We start from the raw sequence: 23653 nt of genomic DNA, 5'->3' as shown, positions 1-23653 counted from the left end.
GAGTGTCATTTTAGCATAAATACTATAAAAGCAGTTCAAATACATTTTGCTGCTTAGAAGTCTTATCACTATATTTAATAATTTCAAAGACATTCCTTTTATAAAACAATGACTCATTCAGATATCAAATTAGGCAAATACATTAGACAAGGGCAAACACAGACTAGAATGTGAATAGAGATATTTACTGTCTAAAGTCACTCTGACTGATTCATAGGGATGGCATAGAAAAAGTCTGCAGTGATTATACAAGCAATTCTACTAAAATAAGATTATAAGAAAAACATTAATTAGTGATAAAAGAGTAAGCGTGGGGGTGGGTTTAGGGGGCTGTGAACAAAAACACATTTGATAAGGAACAGATGAGGGAGATTTAAAATTCCTTATTTAAAACAAAACAAAACAAAACAAAACAAAAACAAACACAACAGTTTCCATATATTTTGCCGGTGTAAAAGCAAAACTGTTAATACATGTTCCATATAAACTAAATTAGTCTATGTCATCACAATCTTTCCTAAACCCAGGACTGAGTATTGTAATCTCCTTATTGGCTCCCCCTTTGCTCCAGAGTGCCAATTAAAATGAAATAACCAAAGAAGCAGTTGTCCCATCTATGCAGTGCACCATACACTTGGCAGATTGGACAGCAACAAAAGAGCATGCACGGTCTTCCTTCAATTAAGCAGTCAGAGCAAACAAAGTGGCCTTCAGCTTCCATAATTAAAGAAGAAAGAGACAATTGGCCTTCAGGCCATAAACTCTTGCTGAAAGAGCAGCTAAGATATGAAAGAAAAAGGAAGAACTAAAGATCCAGATAACAAAGCTTATGAGAAGAGAGGAAAAAGAAAAAAAAGAGGAACAAAGGAAAATAATGCACATGGAAAACTATTAGGAAGGGCATTTTTAAACTCCTGTTTTGTTTTTCATTAACTCCTTGCTCCTTTCCATCAAATTCCATCAATCCATCTATTTTAATTTCTAAGTAGTCATACTCACTTTTGGGGATTATTTACTGCCTTAAAGCAAAAGTTTAAGCAATCAAGAATCAAGACAAATGAATCACACCTCCAATATTTTTAGTCAGCAATAATCCTCATTCCAAACATGTTTTTGGTGATTTTGTATCTCATGGAAGTGATGGTTCATTAGGTATGTATTGAAGTAAGTTACACGTTAGGTTCACAATAACTGGTTGCAAAGTACATTTTCCATGGTCTTGAGGAAAAGATTATTAGTATTAGAGTCTGCTTCTAGGATCTGAAGCTTTAATGATTTTGGCTATTGATGAACATCCAGCTACTACAACTGGCCAAGAACACCCACACAGATAAGGCAGCAGGTGGCAAAATAAGTTACTACTTCTTCTGTTACTGAAGAAAAAAATAGAAATGCAGACTCCTTTAGGTTACTTATTAAGTAAGGTGTTGGTTTCGCATACTCTAAATCCAAAAAGGAACAGGTGGTGTACTGTCTGGGTGATAAAAATGGCAAGAATTTTCTAAACATCCTTAAGGGGAATGCGAAGATGGAAAGAAGGAAAAAGATGAAATTCCTCTGGAGTCATAATTGTTCTTTACCAATGCAGTGAGCAGATATCTTTAAATAGAAGCTGCCTTTACAGACTCTCTGTTGTGATACACCAGTAGAATTATGTGGTCCAATATTTCATCTGGAAAACACCTAAAACTTGCTGCTATTGTTCTACACAAGGATTCAAAGGATGACTGCAAACTGAAAAGCCAGCACAAAGAACTTCACCCTTCATCTCCCATTCCTGATCCCACTACAAGCATCTGCTCATGCTGTCTGCCAGCCTGTTCTGCAGACCTAGTAAAAATGTACAGCTGATGAGAGAGACTTAATTTCAAATGCCTTAAATCACAGCCAGACTGCTATCTGGCATAATAGGAGCTTGCCCACTCCCCTTCTGTTTAAGTATAAAAAAAAAATCAACTGTGTTGCCTGTCATTGTTTTGACTGACTGACCTTGAGGGATTTGTGGTTTGGTTTTGTTTCTCTACCCTCCCTTTTAATGTGTGTGCTGGACGATAGTACACATCATGATGCATGGAAAGACAAGTTCTCTGGTTTGCTAAAACAGTGCATCATAGTTGTACATGCATGATAGGCTGAATTGCTCTTGTACCCTGCTCTTTTCCCGCACGTGTAAAAAGAACTGTTTGATTGCTTTCAGCAAGTGACATTTATATGTCATTCCTATAGGCACTTTAACACATTCCTTATGGTCTTCCAGACCTTGGAAGTATTGCATGAGTGCTGTAGCACTGCAGCTGGATGGCTGAGCAAGACTCCTTCCCAAACATTAGACTTCTGAGGATTAATAGCATCACATCACCTGTGAAGGCCACCTTCTGTCTGATATTCACTACTAGTGCATGCAACAGAGTCCTTTTACAGAGGTGAACACAAAGAATTATACAGGTTTTTAAACCAAAATGTTGGAAACATGCTTCAAGAATCCTAGAACATGTGTCCAGATAAAGGAAGGTAGGTTGTGGCTGATGTATTTATCACAAAACCAAACTAGTTCTAAGAAACTTGTTGTTAGAGAAAGATGGAAATGAGCAGCAGTTGCCAAAGGTGTGCCAAGTGGCGTAAGGTGAAAAAAGAATGATTAATGCTAGTTGGTATCAACAGAAAAAATATCTTTCCGTCTCAAGTACTGAAGTTTCTTCTTCCACTCCCTCCATAACTGTATGTGAAAGAAAGAGATTGGGCAAGGTTTACTGTGAAAAGAATTTCTAAATTATATTGTATTACCTGCAGGATCTGTTGTATAGAAAGAAGACTGATTTGAGTTTATAATCCCTGAAAATGTGCATTTAAATTCAAGTCAAAGGTTATTCTCTAAGCTTTAAGTTTTCCATTTCTATACTTGAAAGGAAAAAGTTTTGACAACTGAAATTTAGATCTTTGAGCAAAGAATAAAAAGAAAGTGAATAAATGTCTCTGAATATAACTCTGCAGGTGTCCTCCTCACAGGCTGAAAGACACCAAATAACACTTCTAGGACACCAGTCCTTTTCTAATATATTATCTGTTTCCTTCCTGGAATATGTATTCTGCTTAAAAAGGAAAATCATCAACTTAGTTTTAGGAAATAAAATGGATCACCCTAATAACATAAAAAAATTCCAACACCAACTATACTGAATGATAAATCAGAAGGACCAAAAGAAATCCTGAGGGCACCTTTTGGAGTCATTTGACCTTTGATTAGACAATCTTCAAACTATTGGAATTATTTTGGTTGAAATATATCTTCTTCTGTGAAAAATATTAATAAGGTCACATCAAAATCTATTTGCTTTTATTTCTCCAATGGAAAAACAAACAAACAAACTTCTCCCTTATTTATTTATTTCTGTTATTCCTTAAAAAACAGCAAATGTAGCTGTGTTTATTGATCAGATACTGCTGGCATGTACACTAATGAGAGAAGGAAGCAAGGTCTCTCAATTATTCACTCACTGTGTTAAACAACAGTTTCCTAACTCTTACAGAAAACAGATGACAAATGAAAGGTGAACTAGTTAGTTAGGGTTTTTATTTCAGTTTGTGAAACTTATGAAAAGAAGAGAAAATTTACTATTTCAGGCATCAGAAAAAGTGTCAAATGTTAGATGGGGGATCTCTTTGTGAGATCGAAACAGAAATTCCAGAGTCATTATAACTCTATTACAAGACTTTAGAATCTTAAGGCAATCTCAGAAGATGACCAGCTTTTGCCTTCACCTCTGATTGCCAGTGTCCCACAGGAGATACCAGCTGCTCCCTTTCCTCTAAGTCACTAGGACCAGAATTTCCATCAGTTCTTCAATGCTCAGATCCAAATTTGCTTTGCTGATGATAGGAATTCTCACTGTATGATTTTCAAATGTACTTATAGAGCCAAAAACTAATGGGGAGAATTTCCCACTTGTTCCAGTTCCACACATCCTCTCCAAACACTTGCATTTCATAGCGGGGAAGGCAGAGGGAGTTACTAACTCTATATACCTAACCGAAATATTTTGACAGAGGCTGTGTCACAACACTAAGTGAGGTACAGTGGCACCCCACAGCTTTTCCCCCTCACTCCTCAAAGGATTTAGCTGCCTGTAGTCAAAGCTAGCCTTGGTCATGGTGCCAACGGACACCTTTTGATCTGAGGTTGGGAAAAGAGCTATGAGAAACCTCTGTCTGCCCATCAGCCTGGAAGAGATATTTAAGCTCCAGCCGTTAGTTCCTGCCTGAAGCATGCTGTGCGCATGCCTGCACCTTGCTGATCATCACCCACTGGTCTTGACTTGACCTTGCTGCCACCAGCCCTGCTCTTGCAAAGAGGTTCCTGAGTGAGCAATGATCACAGAAATCAGTAGCTCTGAGATGGAGTCACAGCAGCAGAGGGCAGCACACTCAATGCTGAGGATACCTCTTTAGACCTCTGAAGTGCAGAAAAATCCAGAGAAGCACTATAATAAACCCTGATACAAGATTTTGCTGTCTACCTTGCACTAGCCAGCACAACTCACAAGCAGAAATACACAGAGTATACTTGAAATGTATGACAGATTTAGTTTAGACATGCCAGCTTTATACTTCCTATCAAGTACACCGGTGAATGGTAATTGTGGGTGATAATAAGGACCGGTACATAGTAAACTTAAGACGAGCTGACGGCTGAGATGCAGACCTGAGTGAAGCCCTAGATGTCAAATGGCTCAACTGCTGATTTCCTTGTCTTTTGGGTTCTGTGTTAGTGGGTACACAGTCTAGCACATTTCAATCACAGTTGATGACATTTTCAGATGAGCTGTTTTATATTTACGCTGCAAAGCTTATACACAGTTAAAATTAAGGTTACATCAATACTATCAACAATCAAGACTCAGGAAATGAAAACGTGCTTCTTCTAATTAAGCTTAGCTAAGCTATACATTCCATCATTTAATCATCACTATTAAGTGTTTAACTAAAGACAGTGAGTTGAAGACAATGTATATCTTGCAAGAAAGGTAACTGTTTCCAAGCAGAGAAAAGCAAGTGATAATACAATTTGCATTAGCATCATACAAGAAACAGGAAAAAAGTCGTTTGTGTAAAGCAGCTAAGAAAGTGTTACCATGAGAACCTGCACTTATTCATTTCCTGACTTAAGCATCAAAAATATATGTACTTTTATTAGAAAAATCTAATCCAAAAGTTACTAGCTCTTCTAATTGTATTTGTTACCCTTCTCTGATGCAGACAAACATCAACACAGACAAGAATGCCAATCCCCAACTTTGGGTTCAAACATTGTATAACATTTTCCACCAATTTAAGTAAAGAAGACAGGGCTTGCAAGCAGAAAGAAGACACCTACCTCATCATACATCCATAAAAGGAGAGAGACAAAAGTTGGGTAGTTTCCAAAAGAATCTGAATAAGTCTTCTGCACTTGCTTCAGTTCCAGCTTCCAGTACAACACTAAAATAAACTGTGTTTTAAGAACAAGTTATGTCATCAGTTTCTGAGTTCCTGCGGAATTCTGTTGATTCATTACAAGCTAACATTAAGCTAAAGTTAGGGGCTTATTTATTTATATACTTGGGAAACCCAGTGTCCAATGGAGTACATTTATGTAGTCAGTACTATTTGCTCTGTCAGCTTGTTTGCCACTCTCATTAATCACTTCCTGAATTGTTAGTTTTGGTGAAAATTAACTTAGGAGTGGATGGATTAAACATGGTGTTCCCACAGGTATTGTCAGAAGAGACTTTTGCTGAAGGGGAGAACCCTCCAATAAACAAACCTAAAAAGATACAGGCTATGGCATGAACATAACAGCTAGAGAAGCCTCCATGAGAGAGTTCAGGCACAAAACCTATTAAACGTTTCAATCAGTGTTTCCATCTTTCCAATGCTCCAACGTAAAATGAAACAGAAGATAAATCAGCAGAAAAGATTTCATTACTGCAAGTGCTTGAGGAACTATTTGTTTTTATTATTTCTGCAGGATGTATGAAGTATCCTACATACGAAATATTATGTTTATCACATAATGTAAAAAGGAGGTAAATGGTAAAATGTTATTGTAAACAACTCTGCTTTTTTGGATTTTTGTTGTTGTTGTTTTTAATATATGCTGAAAGGAAATAAATTATGTTATATCATTGTCTTTATAATGTTTTTAGACTAAACAGCAAGAAAGGATATTGCCAGTCTATTTTCTCTTTCACTCCAATTCCTGCATGCCAAAAAAGAATGGAAAAAGCAAAGGCATTATTCATATGCATGCAACTTAATAATAGACTTCTATGCATTGAATGAGGACTACCGTTTGCATTAGTAAAGACAATTAAAGAGAACACAGAGCTAAACTAAAAGAAAAAAAAAAAATAAAAAGAAACAAAGGGAAGAAAAAGGGCTATTGCCAAGTATAGAGATGAAACTACTTTAAAAGCATTGGAATCCCATGTTCCGCAAAAGAAGACAATTTTTTGGGCTGTAATTTCTGTCTCTCATCTTTTTTTACAATTCTGTTAATTGCTAAAGGAATGCTGTTGCTCTGGCATCCATGAGGATGTGGAAATGCTGTGGAACTTTTTAAGGTTATCACAGAAGAAATGAAACTTTCAAGGACTTTAACATCCTTGCACCTAAATTTTGTGCATACTGAAAACAGCATATTGCAAAGAAGACTTTGGGGAATCAATCTAATCTGAAGCTCCTCACATTTTATTTTTTTTTCACCAACATGGGCTAGTGCAAAGCCAAAAGATACCGTACTTGGAGAAATATTCCCATGATTTAGAGTATCTTCATTTACATCCACTTGCAGGGTTGGATTCTTCAAACTTAAATTATAACTGTACTTATAGTATATATCATGAAATCTCATAGGAAGCAATTCAAAATTCCAAATGAGGAACAATATTGCCTGTCAACAAAACTAGACTTGACTGATTTTAAAGATATTCACAACTTTGCAGATAACAGATAGATCGAGACGAGAAAATATTCAGAAAGAAAAAATTGTTAATTCCATTTTGTTAACCTGTTTTCAATGGTTTGAAAAACTACTCTCTTATCTTTAGTCACTGGTATTATTTCCATTTTAAGTGATCAAAACAAATTTTCTTCACATATGATCATAACAGAAACAGAATTGTTTTATCTTCAGAACAAGGAAATAAAATGGAATAGACAGGCTGCAAGGCAGACACTATACTTCCTTCAAGCTTATTAAGCTTGCATAGTGAAGAACAGCCCTAAAGCAGAGCATAGTAGCTGTACCTCACAACATTTCTGAGGTGTTCTGTTTCTTTTCAAGGCTGTGGCCATGGCCTGGAAAGATCCACACCAGGTTGCTGCTGCCCACATCCAGCTTTTGTGCATGATACACATCAGCAGATCCTCACTTAGCATCCATATGCTGTAAGAAAGGATGCATTCAGAAGTGGGGTCACCATCCCTTGGGATATTCTACCACTCCAGATGAATCACAGCCCAGATGTGCATTACGAGCCCCTGAGAGGGAAATTTTGAGAATGGCTGTTCTGATCATAATAGTAGTCAGGAGGGACATGGGCCTAATGGGGCAGAAGCAGGTGGCACACAGCTCCTTCACTACAAAAGGCAAAAAGATGTAGGCAAAAATCCAACTCTAGAACATGGCTCATTTTCTCATAAACACTGTTGTTTTGTTTGTTTTGTTTTTGTTTTTTTTTTCATTTAACTGCAAGCCACAAAAGCACAATGTTTGTTTCTGTAGCATTTCTGCCATAACACACTATAAGAAATCAAAATCAGTTTCTTCTGTCTGCTTTTCCCTTTCACTGGCTTGATGTAGATAGATTGACCTGTTTAATCCAATGGCACTACCATGCTGCAAACCTCGTGAAGGGAAAACCAGAAGTGATAGTTCAAAGGGTGATACAAGTTACCGTGCAAAACCAACTCCAACCCATAGCCCCCCAGAACTCCATTGTCATTTAGCATGAAAACACTTCAATTTTTAATTACAGAAAGGACCAACAGGGCAGGCAGTGCAGTGGTCTCCAACTGGCTGCCCATTGCCAGCAAGGAAGCTGCAGGATCCATCCCTCCCATTGCCAGGCACAAACCACAAGGTATCAGCTGTCACTTGGGAAAAGCCATAACTTTCCCACAAAGGCTGCTGTCATCTGACAGAGAGCAGCCAAGATGACACCGGCAGGGAGAGGAGAGATTTACCTATCTGACTTTGGAAACAAAATTGAAACAGAATTCAGAGTGTTTTGAGACTGACTCACCGAAAACAGAAGGATGTGGTAGGAGTAAAATATGCTAATGAAACATCCATTTTATTTGTATGCAGATGCAGAAAATTGCAGGCATAAAGGCATCAGAAAGCACCTGAAAGAATATATTTCTCCCTATAAAATATTTATGACCGATCTAATCTTACATTAAATGTTTCTTAATAATGGCAAACATTTGAGGCATTATAGTCAGTGAATTGCTAGGGAATGTGATGAAACTAAATGTTTAAAATGTAGAAATTACCTTTAAGTCATCTCATTTGAAGAAATAATGAAATAGAAGATGTTCTATTCATTATTTTATGTAGGTTTTATTAGAATAAACAACATGGTTTGCTTTATGTAACAAAGGTATCCTAATTAGACTCTTTCTTAAATAGATACAAGTTTATTAGTTAATGTATCCTGGGAAAACCATTCCAGCTAATGCAGCTATCACCAATAATGCCATGTTTTAATTCTTGTGAGATGCTACAGGAGTTATTTATACACACAGCATGGAAGCTTATACTCATGCTTCTTTGACTTCACATGATAATAAAGGACTTTCAAGTGCAGAGAGAAGAAAAAATTAACAATTCTAAATCTAAAACCAGCCTATGTTTTCGAAGAGAGAAAAGACAAATCGATGGACATAGCGTGATAAATAAAAGATGTATTTTAGCATTTTTCAGTTTTAGTTGACAGTTTTATTTATCTTCTCAAGGGGGAGATAACAAGGAATACTTTGTTTTCAAAGACCAACACAATAATTAAAAGCAAGAATTTAATATTTAATTGTGATAATTGCCTATTAATAGTCTAATGCTGAAAGATTAGATGCTTTTCCCTGCCTTTCTTCACTCCCAAGTGTGACTTTTCATATGACAGAGATAAATTTGTCCGAACTCCCTTCCTTTCAACTCATTCCTGTCAACACTGTTTAAGTTAAATGAAATCAGTGAGAAAAAGAAGAGGAGGAAGAGCATTTTGTTTTCAACTGTCATAGCCTGTACTGCAAACATGCAGGTATCAAAATAAAAGATGAAGACTGAAGAAGTATATATGAGATCAGTCAGCAGTCTCCATTACTACCCTGGGAAAAAGACTAGTCTTTGAATACTTCGATCTGAATACTGCATACATATCTACATTTCCTTATATGAGTATTTTTATTACAGTAGTAAGGCCTGATTGCTGAAGAATGTATGCTTAATGAGATAATGTTTTTTCGAGATACAGACATTTTTTAACTTATTGGCCAAGTTCTACCAAATCTGAGAGAGAATGATCTCATAACCAAAATAACCATAGAATCAGCAAGGTAAGGCAAGAACTCCAAGATCTGCCAACCAAGATCCAAGTCTGCCTACCACCACTATTTCTCCACTAAACCATGTCCCTTAGTACATGATCTAAACTTTTCTTGAACACTCATAAGGACAGTGACAACAGTCTCCCTGGGCAGCCCATTCCAGCACTAGACCACTCTTTCAGGGAATTAATTTTTCCTAATAACCAATCTGAACCTACCCTTGTGCTATCTGAAGCTGTTACCTCTCATCTTACCGCTATTTACATGAGAGAAGAGGCCTTCCAGATAGCTGTAGAGAGCAGTAAGTTCCACCCACTCCCCCCTGCAAGGCTTCCTCTTCTCCAGACTAAACAATCCTAGTCCTCTTAGCTGCTCCTTTTAAGACTTGTGCTCCAGACCCTCCACAGCTTCAATGCCCTTCTCTGGACATGCTCCAGAGCCTCAAAGTCTTGATTGTAATAAGAGGCCCAAAACTGAATTCAGTACCTGAGGTGCAGCCTCACCAGGGCTGACTACAAAGGATGATCACCTCCCTGCTCCTGCTGGCAGCACTACTTCTTATACAAGGAAGGATGCCATGGCATTCTTGGCCACCTGGGCACACTGCTGGCTCATGTTTAGCCAAGCATCAACCAACGCCCCCAGATCCATTTCTTCCTCATAGTCTTCCTGCCATCTGTTCCAAACCTGCAGTGTTGCATGGGGTTGTTGTGGCCAAGGTGCAGGACCCGGCACTCAGTCTTCTTGAGCTCAGCCCAGCAATGAGCTGTTCAAGTGTTATGGCTGCTCTGAAAGTTTTGTCTCCTATTTTATTATGTTGGCCCACAACATCAGAAGTGGATGTTGACTGGATAGCAGTAGAGGTTGAATCTTCCCACCAACAGGACTTTCTGTTTGCAGTATTATGGAGCAGTTTAATATTTCTAGTAACAATCAAATTTCTGAAACCATTGCAAAAGGAAACTTAAATGCAACAACAGCCATTAATTCTGTAAAAATTAAATACAAAAAGTCAGCAATAGATTTTTCTCATGAAAGTTAACATACATATTTTTGATACATAAAACATCCAGGAACTTGAATAGATCACAATATAAAATGCACATGGAAATGGAATATACAAGTGCCCATAAGCCACAGACCCAAATAAACAAGGGAAAGCAAAATCAATTCTATTCCACACCACAGTATGCCTTTAGATTATCACTCTGCAGTTTCAGAAGCAAGCATTTTATTGCCAGTTCAATGATCGGTTACTTTTCTGCACTGACTTTAGAAATACCATAATACTATTCAGCTCTCTGAAACTATTCAATTGGCTCAGGTAGGCAACTCCCTTCTTTGCCTTTTTAACATACTGTAATCACACTCACTGTCCTCTCTATTTAATTGTAGCCTATATTTAAAAAAAAAAAAAAGACTCCTAATGAAATTTCTCATCCATTTTATTTTCAAACTTACTGTCTCTTAAAGACTTATAACTTCTATTCAAGGAACTGGCCATTTCATATGTGTAGACTAAGACCTTGTATACACCTTAGGCATATGTAGATCAGCAAAAGTACACATTTTACACAATTTATTGAGAGTTTTCAATGGCTTCCCAAAAGACTTGATGTAAAAAGAAACATGTTTTTTAATGTTTTTGTTTGTCAAAATATATTCAAATACTTCAGTCCTGAATTTTTCTGATGGTTTAAGGCAAGGAAAGTATGCTTAGGGTGAGTAAAATAGAAGAAAACATCAGCTTAGTTTGAGCATGATGTATAGAGCACTGATGAGAAAACAACACAGGGTAAAATATATTTTAACATGGTGAAACATCTCTTGTGCATACGTTGTTTTAAAAACAAAATAGACAAAACATGTAACAGCAGCTAACCAGAAAAGTCTAGAATGTATCTCCCAATCCATCCTTCCTGAGCACTGCAACACGTTTTTAGGAATTTTAGCTAGAAAGATTTTTAGAGTCCTTTAATTAATTGAGTTTTGAAGCAAGATTCCTTGACAACATGACATACAAAAGCTTCAAAAGTTAAGCTGAGACTGCTTATGGTAATGGCTAGAGGGGAGCCAAATGGTCTGTAACAGATAAATTTGTCAGTTCCTGAACCTGCATACACTTCATTGTTCAAAATTCCTTTCCATCTTTTTACACTCTCATTCCTTTATAATAAGTAATGTCTTTTCACACTTTCATATTTGGTAGCTTCAGACCAGAACTAAGCCAAAGCTCCTGCAGAAGCTATGTTTTTTGCATATATGAAATTCACAGGTCAGGTCCAAATGTGGTCAGCCTAGCCTCATTTCTAGATGAGAGGCATTCATTATGTGTATGCACAAAAGGGTTCACTGAAGGAAACACTACAGAGAAGAATCATCCCTATTTATTTTTCAGACAGATCACTGAGAGCTAAATCAAATGACAGTGTTTGTGCACATCATTGCATGCTTTTTGGAAAATATTTTGGCTGTCTCATTGCCAAATTGTAGCTCAAATATATGAAGAAATATATCCCACGAAGCTCACATTATCTATTTGCTACTTAATTAGTATGAGCTGCTAACCACCAAGATATTATAATTCCAGTGTTGCACATTAAAGACTGAGATCATGAAAAATTTACATAAGAAATATAATATGTCAATTTCTTTAGAAATGGACCAAAAATAAACAAGTAAGTAAATAAATAAAGTGGTTACCTCTTTGCTCACTTTTATGAGGAAACATGGTTTCCTGTAAATGGATAAGTAGTATTAAAGAACATGCTAAAACAGAAGCATTTGCTCAGTACCTCATCTCCTTATCTCATGTTCCCTTCAGTTTCCTCCACTTTATAATTGCATGGTATAACTCAAAAAAATGATAGTAGGTATTACTGTCACTTAGCTTTTTATTTTATGAGGTTATAATTTAGCAGTGCTACCACTCTCTTGAAATTCAAAATATTTAATCCACAGTACACCTAAATATAACATCTTTGCTTATGAAAATAGGGCTAGCAAAGATACTACTCAATTATGAATCATGTTACGTGTTTTAAATAGATTTCCAAGAGTAGTAATGTTGCTATAGAAAAAGTATCACCATGAAGTTTATGAGCTTTAATTTGACATTTAAAAATCAAACTCAGGAAATTATGTATGCACAAAAGCTCTCTTAAAGCAAAATGAACATACAGTATGTGTACCTTTACCCTTCCTTGGCCAGTCCATTTCATCTTACATAGAAATAAGCAATCTTCCACCTTGATCCATCTGTTTCTTTTTACTAGACAGAAACAGCAAAAGTGATTAATAACAATAATAATAAAAAGGCACTACTGCTTCAATACGGATTTGAATTTCAAATGTTGTGGTCAATGAAACATAAAATAGATAGTCAGAAATACTGTCTGAAATAAGAACTCACTAGAAAAAAAATGGTTGAAAATACCTGAAATAATTTTAAAGAATCAAAACTGGCTGAGCATACCTCTGAAAAGTCTGTCTTCCATTCTCCATTCATAATTGAATAATTGGCTTCCCCCTAAATGATCATTTCACAGAAATAGCTTTAGATTTCTACATTTGGAAACACCGTACATTTTTGTGGTAAGCCAAATCACTTACCTGGAAAAGGTTTACTTTATAATAAATGAATAACAAATAGAAAGCTTTAGCTCACACTGAAGCAATCTCTTTCAAAAATTCAGAAGTCCCATTGGCACAAAATTAAAGATGTGAAAACTATAACGTTGTATGAAATAAAACATTACAATAGCAGGCAAAATTTCTTATCACAAAGACCCACACAGAAATTAAATGTTTTATGGTACCCCAGTTGAAAAAAAATCATCCCTAGACTTACATTTGAATTTTGGTCTACATGAATTCTATTGTTCCACATTAGAAGTAGTTACACCAAGTTGCAGTAATTCTCTTGCCAGCTTAGCTGGCTTCGTTAGATAATCTCCTTAGGCCTACTTTGAGGATAGCTGAACAAAAACAGTCTGATAAAGTGCTGTGGATCCCTCTTCACTGGCACTTTTAACCAACATGGTTTTGGCTATTCTTTTGTTTGTAATCTTCCTTTTGTTATTAAATGAGGATGTTACAGAACCAAGAATAACACAACCCAAAATAAGAGCAGTTATGTCAAGACTGAAAAAGGTTCATAAATATATATCCAGCACGACACATATATCCTTTTTCCAACAAAGATTAAAAACAAAGAGTATTGAGACCTTTGAAATCTTGTTTATCCCCCTAGTTTATTAAAAGTTTTCACAGGCAAATATGCTAAATGAGAAGAACAATCTACGTATTCTGATTCCTCTAAGAATAACAAAAATAAATCTAGACATGCCTGGAATTATTCTTTAATAAGACAAAATTCAGAAGGAATGAAACAGCAGCTACATTCATATTGAAAAATAACAGAGTCCAGACTCAAAGCACCCAACTGTGGCTTCTTTAAAAACATTCATAGTCTCCAACACAGAATTCCTGAGTATTGTAAACAATCTCTCACCTTTATTTCAGACAGAAGCTGGTAAGACTATGAACAGACTACAATTTCTTGCAGTCACTGTCATAGAAAGATGGTAGTACACCAGGATTAAACCAACTCTGTCTCCAGATGCCAACACTTGGAGAGACATGTCATTTGTAGCTTGAAATGGGTGATGCGTGACTGCTGACACAAAAAGCTGTGATGCCCAGGTAGAAGAAAGGGGAACAAAATTATTGCATGGCTACTACAAGAGACTGCAATGCTTCAAGCTTACTTTACTGCATTCTTTTCCCTTCTCTTCCACTGCAATCAGACCCTGTGATCTGACAGGAAACACTGTGGTCATTTGCCAGATACAGAATAAAGAAAGGTTGTGATGTGGTTTTGTGTCTGTACTGAATCTAGCTGGTAGAGATCTGGCAGTGTTTTGCATTACCGACAGCAAATCAGAGACAGGGTTGAAAGAAATAAGATAAATGTTGATTTGAAAGTGTAAGAGGCAAGCTAGGAATGAGCATCCCACTGCAGCTTTCAGCTCATGTTCAGAGGCAAAGACATCCAATAATTCTCAGCAGTGAGCCATGGGACCATAAATACAGCAGCAATCTGAAATCATCATGGATTTCCATTTAGTATTCGTACATCGTGAGTAGAACATGATATTTACCAGTGATTGATATCTAAGGAATGTAATCTATCTTATATCAGATTATTTATTTATAGATAAAGAGTCCTGCAGCTCTGCCTGGAGACTGTTGGTAAGCCCTGTGATATGGAACAGATGCATATGCCCCACACTCAGAACCAGATTGTGACATCCTATCTAAAAATCCTTAGGTAGTTACCTTCATTCAAACTTATGGCCCAAATAATGGCTTACTGATGGTAGAAGAGCGCAATCAAGAACTCCCATCTCTTTCTCCTAGCACAGGTTCTTTCAAAGCTCAGATTCTTCTTTCTTCAATTGTCTTGCACATTAAAACCACTGCCAGTAATTTTAACACAGCTTCTCAGTTCCCGCAGCCATATCTGTAAACATATCAGACAGTGAACCCCAAAAAACCACACACATATGAGCATGCTTCAAGTCAACCCATGTACTTTTGCTTGAACAAAAGAGTAAAGTGTATCTGCAGCTTAGTGTGACAATCATTCAGAAAAAGAAAAAAAAAAAAAAAAAAAAAAAAAAAAAGAAAGAATTTAATTTATTGGTTTCTGTGTCCACCGGTATTTCAAAATTACTAGAGAGCAACTGGGATCACACTGAATATTAAAAGTTTATTCTTCAAAATGTTATGACTTTCTGATTAAGGGATGATTCCTCAGTAACAAGGAAGAAGTAAACTGCACTCATGGCAAGGACCCACCTTCAGTTTTCCAGTCCTTGGGTGAAAGACTCTAACAAAATCCCATACATTTCTTTTCAGCACATAGAAAGGCAATATCCACAGAGATACTAGTTTGGATTATGCTCCTAATATATATAAAAAAACTTCAACGATGAAAATTATGACATAAAGTAGTATTCATATATGACGCATTAATTGTCCATTCAGAGTTCAAAACCTGTAGATCAAAAGACAAGCAGGTATTTTATTTCTGCATCAGTTATGTCTGGGAGAATTTCACTGGAATAATTAAATAACATTTTAATCTTTAAATACATTAGACTTGAGAAACATGCTGGTCTACCTGAACTTGCTATTAAATATTTGGCGCCTACAAATTACCAGGATGCTCCTTCAGGACATTCTGCTGTACCAAGTATCTTTATAAGTGCATCTTCAGGCAAGAAGATGATTGATAAAGGCAGTTACCCCAGTGGAATCATAATCAAGACCACAGTCCTCTGGAGAAATAAGAACAAATAATGACAACAGTAATGCTTTACTATCCTGATAATCAAGAATCATATCTGCTTCCTTCAAACTTAACGTTTTCCCTATTATTCACATCCAAGTTGGATCACTGCAGCCACACTTTGATCTGCTGAAGAAAGACGACCATAATTAAACAGAGACATGACTGGACAGCTGGACAGCATGCACATTCAACAAGTCTGTGCTTTGTGTGCTTTCTTGGTTTTGATTTTTTGTGTTGGGTTGTTGGTTGGCTTATTTTTTAGCATATAAATCTATTTGACATTGAAGAACTTAAATATGAAGCAGAAAGCAGAAGCTTACAAGAGCAAAGGAGGATTTTATCATTCCAAGGAAGCAAGAATCACATCATTTCAGACAACTGCTTCCTGAAAATGGATGCATTCGTGAATTTTGGTTGGAAAGAAAGACTATAAAAACCTGCAGGTGATTTTTGTGTTTGGAAGCATATGAAATGTGTTGCTGTGGGCCAGTGGGGAACATAAGATGAAAAGCCAGTGGAGAAGAGCTGGGCAAAAGGCTGGATTCAGAACAATGGGAGGTGTATCACTGTGGGAGGGGGCAAAGCATTTTATACTGATGCAAAGGGATTTATACTTCTCTCAGCCCTGTGTTCATGCTGCAGTTTACGGATAGATGCTGGAATAAAATGAAGCTTATTATGCCTTCTGGTGCTAGGTGCTTGGAACAGAAGGAAAAAGGAGAGAAAAGGAAGCATTACAAAAGGACAAGGTAGATTCTTACATGTAAATAGAGAATGTGAGAACAATACATCCTTCCAAACACAGTAAGACATTTGCTGCCCTGCTCCTACACAGAGTTTGAAAAGACACCACCTTCCCTTTTAGTCCCTTCAGAACACAGGCAAGAAAATGCTTCATGAAGATGAGTTCTCCAGATCTCTCAAAATAAAAACACATAAACTAAACTGATAAATATTATACGGCAAGGAATATACCTACGGTAAATGATTCTGCTGATGTGATGTAATTTGTAATCTTATTTGTTGCTTTCCAAACATGTTTATTCAGAGCCTGAAATAAACAACCAAATGTTCTTCCATCAGAAAGTGCAAATCAACCAAGTTAGTTAAGAACTATTCTAAGAACACCTAATAGCATCCAGGTTCAGTGACTGATTTTCCATTTCAAATGGAAAGAGAGGTACAGCACGAACAGTCTGTGTGATAAAAGCCTGACAGCAAAATCTCCACATATACCAAAGAAAATAATGTGTCTGTGCAGCTACAACAGGAGCAATTTTCAGCTCCTTACCCTGCTCATGCAGTGCACTTTGCCGTCATCGCTCTTGCATAAATCTGTACATTGTAATTTTGTGTTTCAATGGATCGGTTTGTATGCTCCGTATCTGCAAATGAGCCAGATAATACAGAATGTGAAAAGTGATTTGTGCTATCAGTGACATCAGGAGTTTTGCAGCTGTAGTTATTAACAGATATTTTCTCATCCAGCAGCACTGACTAAAATCAATCATTCTGATAACTAGGCATGGCATGAGCTGTCCACCCTGTCATTTCAATCTGATTAATCACACATACACAGACCTTTACCTTAAAGGAGCAATTGTTCACATTTAATCACAAAGATACATTCAAGCACGGCATCACAGATTACTAAATTTAAGTGCAATTTATGTCTTATATTTTGGCAAATACAGTTATGATAATATGACTTTGGCATATAGATATATTGTTTCATTCATTTTACAAACATTAAAATCCAAGCTAATGTATTGCACTTTGAATCATTTATCACATCAGAATTGAAGCTTTTGAAGCTTCCATTTACACATATCTTTATCTGCAGATTTATCCTAATAATCCAGGTACAGATAAGTTATTAGTTATTATGTCTTCTTCAGATAGTACTTGCCAGACAGTATCATCCTGAAACTCAACTTCATTTTACCTGAACATCCTACATTTATTCTATCATGCCATTAACCGGTGCTTCTTTTGTTTCAATTTTCCTTTTTAACCTTGGAACTAAGCACAGCTCTTCCCTTATGAGTTATGCCACAGTTCCTCTTCCTCTCCTTTTCTCCCTCCTCCTTTTTTAAAAGTCACACAACAGAGTGCTTACACTGCATAAAGCTCCACAAGCCTAAGCAGGTTTCCTGAGTGAAAACACACAGCTGTGTGAAAAAGAAGTAGAATTTGAAATCTAGTGCATTGGTAACAATTTGAATCTACCACATCCTACATTCTAGAAATACTTCTTGATTAGGCCTGAGTGCACAAAAGCATTCAAGTGTCCTAAAGTCCATTACTATTCAGCAAGCCACACACACATATGCTTCATCTTCAGTTCAGAAGCAAATGAAATACAAAACTGCATTGAAAATTGCATATAAGCCTATGTGTTCCACAGATAAGAGTGGACAAACCATAATCTTTGACTCTGCTGCCCAACTGCAGTCATGAATAGCAGACAACTGTGTTTGCTATTTGCTTTGCACAGCCAGTAGATGATTCTTTATACATTCATATTCTTCAAAAGTATAAACCAACATTTTCCAAGTGAATCTCTCTTTCTGGAGATTAAAACCCATACACTGGGAATATGTATAATATACAATACACCTTATTATGTGCAGTTTTTCAAATACTATTTTACTTGAATCTACATATGAATTGCTTAATTAATAGGCTTTTAGATTTAAATTTAAAAATAATTTGAATATTCTATTATCTGTTAAAAATATAACATAATAAACTGGTTTTTCTTTCATTTGTAGACCAATGTGCAGAAAGCCCACGTATCATGGGCTTCAGTTTTGACTGCTGCCCAACCAGGCTGTTGGAAAATGACAGGTTGGATAGGCTGAGGAGTAATTAAACTCTTGCAGGAGAAGAGAAAACACTCTTCTGACAGAGAATTTAGAAGAGAAAAGGCAAAGTGTGGAAGGCATCTAGAAAGTCGTTTATGTATAAATAAATTGTTGACACAGATTCATGAACAGAGTGCAAGTAATTACTCAGATGTACAGCACATTTATTTCCTCAGTCCTGAAGTGGAATATAGGAGGATATTGCTTTCTGCCACATGTCATGCACCAACATAATACTTCCAGAGGCTCAATCATCACTTAGTAATGCAACAAGCAGTCACTAGGCAGAATGTAATGGGAGTGCAATTGCCATTAGAAACATTAATGTAAGTGTTCCTTAAGATTCAAAATGCTGACTTTCCAAAACATTACTAATGTGCGGATTTTTGATCAAGTAATTATATACAAATCAGGAATCTAGAAAAGGCAGCCACAGATCAGAATGTTAGTCTGCCTAGTATGCTGCACATCACCACAGCTGTGGACACCAAAGGAAAGCATACAATGCCTGTCACAAACTGAATGGAGATTACATCTTCCAAATCACAGGTTACAACCACACCACTGTCCTTAACAGCTACGCATTAGCTGTTGATTTTCAAGACTTTTGAAGTCATTTTGTGTTTTTGAAAATTGGTAGCTTACTAACATATCTTGAATCCTTTGTGTCTGATGCTATATCTATGACTTTTCACCGTTTATCTAGAAAATGGACCTGCCCTGAGTGCTGGCAAAAACCAAACAGTACAGGATACAGTCCATGACAACTTTCTTTCTCCACTTGAGACCACACTCTTGGACAAAAGCCTCCTGGGTTTGGGTTTCCTAATGCAAAGACACATAAACTGTGACAAATAAATGAATGGTTAATTCTGAGCAAGCATACAAAAAAAGCCTCTTGAAATGAAACACTTTCTTTTAGCATACAAATTCAGTTTAAAGAATTGAATACCACAATGCATCATAGAAGCCAGGAACTTCAGTGAATTTTCTAGCTTTTCCCCCCAGACTAAGAGTATGCTTCAAGTGATGTGCAAAGGGGGTACTCATTAATGAGTAGGAAGAATTCCCCACTAAACATAAAAGATTATTATACCAATATTTTTACTATGAATAATAGAACAATTCAAAGATGACAGCACAGACAGAGCAGTAGCTTGATGGATTATGAAATATGTTACTTAAGCTGCAGAGGCCCAAGAGAGATTGAGACAATTTAGATGTCAATGATCATTTTGCTGATTAATTGGATTGTACTATGATGAGATTTTGTGGTTTTTGTTTAGTTGGTTGGTTTGCAGGGCTTTTTTTATGTTTTAATCAGCCACTGTTTCATTTTGTTTTGTTTGTTCATTTATTCAAATATATAAGAAAAACAAACACTTTATTATATCTTCTCAGCTTTGCCAGTCTCTTTTGTAACTTCTAACAGCTGTGTGGACTTCCTGCAGAAATGCATATATTTTCCCCTTACTGAATTACCAATGGTGCAACAGTATGTTGATCAACTACAAATTTGATATGACTCATTTTCTAGCAGTGAGATTTAAATTTGGAAAGGATTTCTGTGAAGGGGAAATATAATGAATCAATTTCCTAATAATCAGTCTCCTAATTTTCTAAGTTAAAGTTGCCTCTGAGAAACTGTAAATGTAATCAGCATTGTGTTTAACAAACTCATGTTAGCCAGGTCTTTGCAAGATTGTGCTTTTTTTTTTTTTCTTTCTTCAAGAATACACTTTTCTGAATGTGCTCAATGTCAGGTTTTACCATACATACATCTTCTTTTTCTGATTCTCTAAATTTTGTAGAAGACTTGTCACAAGAGAAGCAACAAAAACAATTTTAATGGCCTGAACTCTAGCATCATGCTCTCCTATGCCAATCCCCAAGACACAAAGACTTAAAGGAAGGCTCTCTTAGTGATTTCATATGATTTCGTACAAGGTAAAGAGGAGATTAAAACAGAATAAAGTCAAAAAATCTGTAATTAAGTTCAATACTGTCAAAAAGAGGATCAAGTCCAAACCAACATTTTAAAATAAGGCAATTTGTGCATATTGTATCATCATCTGATGTGATATACACCAAGAAACTCTACCAAGAATGGAGTACTAAAAGCACTCTGAAAAGTTTTCAGCATGTTCTAACCACATTTCATTGTCAACTGAGATATTAGGATAGCCAGAGAGGTCTTAAAGTAGATTAAAATATTTCTCTTTCTTTCCTTGTAATATATTTGACTTTATGACATTGCCTAAATTCCACTCAGAAGACAACTGAAATCAAAACACTACACATGCAATATGTTGTAATATATGAGAAGCATCAGAGACGAGCAGGTCTCTCCTTTTAGGTACTTATCAGTATTGTGGTCATAATTGACATTTTTGTCACGTTGCTGCATAAGTCCCAGTTTGTGCTGCTTAAATGCACAGAAATTTCACTGCTGTCTCCTTCCACCTGGCATTTTACGTTCTTCTCTTCTATCTGTTTCTTCCCTCTAGTTTTTCATCCTATGTGAGAATTCAGTATTTTTCTTATGTTTGTTGACAATAAGGAGATGTTTAATGCAAGTGGAGTACACGGTCCTAACCAACAGCAGCAACAACAACAAAAAACCACAAAGCAACCAACCAGACAAAAAATCTAGAAAACTGCAAGGAGCATCCAGATAAGGTTGTCTAATTTCATTTTGAACATGAGGTACAATTTAAATCACAGCATTGGTAATGTTGAAATTAAAAAATAAATTAAAAAAAAAAAAGAATGCATTATGAATTGACAGAATCAGATGTGATTTGTGCTGTACCTCTCATTTAGATAAGGGGTAACACAGGCCACATCAACTATATTAAAATTCAAGTCTATCCCTTTAAGCATCACGCAGTCACTAATCAGAGCTGAAGGGGACTGAGCTTTTCTCACAGTATTCATTCTCATTTTAAAAATGACTTATAATTGAACTATTTTATATTCAAAACACTTTATCTGTCACGTAACCCTTACAGTTCAAGTAGTTAAACAAACAACATCTAATCTAATATTCTCCAAAATTAATTTCAATAGAGGGGGTGATGAAAGACGGAAAGGTTTCACTATTATATTGGTATTTTTTAATCTTTTCTTCCAGCATTATGTCTGTATAGCAACCACTTCATAAACAAGAATATGTATATTTTTTTAATGCATTGCTTATGTATGCAGTAGAACACATTTCACAGTACACCTGATTGTGCTGTTAGCATATATCTTAATTAGAAAAATATATATATTAACAGTACAAAAATCAAGATTTCTTCAGAGAACTACAGAGAAATGTTCATTCACTAAAGCAAATGCTGCTCTTGGCCCCACAATAGTCATATACAGTTGTAAGTTTTGTTGACCAGCAATATTTTCTTCACAGAATGCTTGCTTCTAATTCATCCTAAACTCTCTGCTAAGATCTATAACAGACCCACAGAAGGTGCATCAATTGAATTTTCACCTTTTGCTGAATCCCCTGTATTTTAGCTTTTTCTTTTTTTTTTTTTCCCCTTGGTAATAAGATTCATCATGTCACACTTGAATTGTTCAAGATAATCCTTGCCTTCCCAGGCCTACTGAGGTTACAAAATGGAATTATCAGAACACCAAGGGAGACCTTTTCCAAGTCATATTCAAACATCTGGACTAACAGGATTTTTCATTTAGAACATCATGTAGAAATTTAGAGCATCCAAGAAGAGGCAAAATTTATTAGAGCAACTTGGAAAGAGATGATACAGATATCTATTTCAAAAGCCATCATTTTGTCTTTCATGTGTACCAGACCAAGTCTGAAGAGACATATTCCCCTCAGGAGGCTTCAGGAGGCACTACACAGAGACCATAGAAGGGGCAAGAAGGGGCCCTCCCTCCACTCAAACCACAGCAGCACTCAGGAAACATGGCTGCATGCACAAGAACTCATTCATCAGTGTTTTTACTGCTTAATTCAAATAACAATTTGTTCAGCAGTGTTGTGTTGTATTTAAAATGGCGTGAGGGCACAGAACAAAAGATTCAGCTGATATCTGAGGAGAGGATGAAGATAGCTATGAAAGTAGCTCATCACAAACTACTCCCTGTTCCAAGCGCAACTAAACAAAATACATGTTTAGAGAAATGAGAAGAAATTCACTGTTCTGGACAAAAGAAAACTAAAGGGAGACATGTTTACAGGCAATGCATGCTTACACCAGTGATGCTAAGAGCCCTAATGCACCCTCAGAGCAGGTACCAGTGCACACAGAAGCAGAAGTGCCAGCTTGTCTCCGAACTACCCTTTGAGATTCATTCACATCTAATTGAATACATGACTCTCTGTCTTTTTCCTGTATTTATTTCTGATTCCACTTATACAAAAAGCCAAGGTCGTGTGACAGGAGCCTCTCCCCCTTTACTTTTCAACATTATTATCAAATCATGCACCATGATAGGAAGGAAATGGACAGTAAGATCTATCTAATTCTAAATAAAGGAAAATTGGGCACTTCTATGAGTGCCTAATTTCTCAGTGTGGCCTGCAGAATTACCATTTTTGACATGATTTGCAGAAGACTCCTCTCCTGAAACCCACATATTTTACCCACCTTCCCACCTGTATTCTAATTCTGCTTGGCCATGTAACACAGCACTTCCTGAAGCCTGCTACACTGGAGGGGGACAGCAGCAACCACAGAACACATTGCATAAGTTAAATGAAACTTAAGGAAAATAAATCTTTTTCTCTTATAGAGGAAAAAAAACAAACAAACAAAAAACAAACACCAAAACAAAAATTCAGGAAGGAGCAAAACAGTGATGTGAATAACATCAC

The 23653-nt window shown here is 36.4% G+C and overlaps 1 long non-coding RNA gene across 1 annotated transcript; it reads right to left on the bottom strand.

Annotated features, from left to right (window-relative positions):
* Positions 1–12768: 12768 nt before the first annotated feature.
* Positions 12769–15143, bottom strand: LOC146762367 (uncharacterized). The gene is made up of 3 exons (XR_014943100.1): positions 14961–15143; positions 14099–14276; positions 12769–12856 (listed from the first exon to the last, which is right to left on the bottom strand). It is a non-coding gene; the product is annotated as an uncharacterized LOC146762367 (long non-coding RNA).
* Positions 15144–23653: the final 8510 nt, after the last annotated feature.

The sequence above is a fragment of the Coturnix japonica genome, chromosome 1, assembly GCF_054131305.1.
Source record: "Coturnix japonica strain WE chromosome 1, WE-NBRP24, whole genome shotgun sequence".
Taxonomy (NCBI): Eukaryota; Metazoa; Chordata; class Aves; order Galliformes; family Phasianidae; genus Coturnix; species Coturnix japonica.
This window is presented reverse-complemented; position numbering and strand designations above follow the sequence as displayed.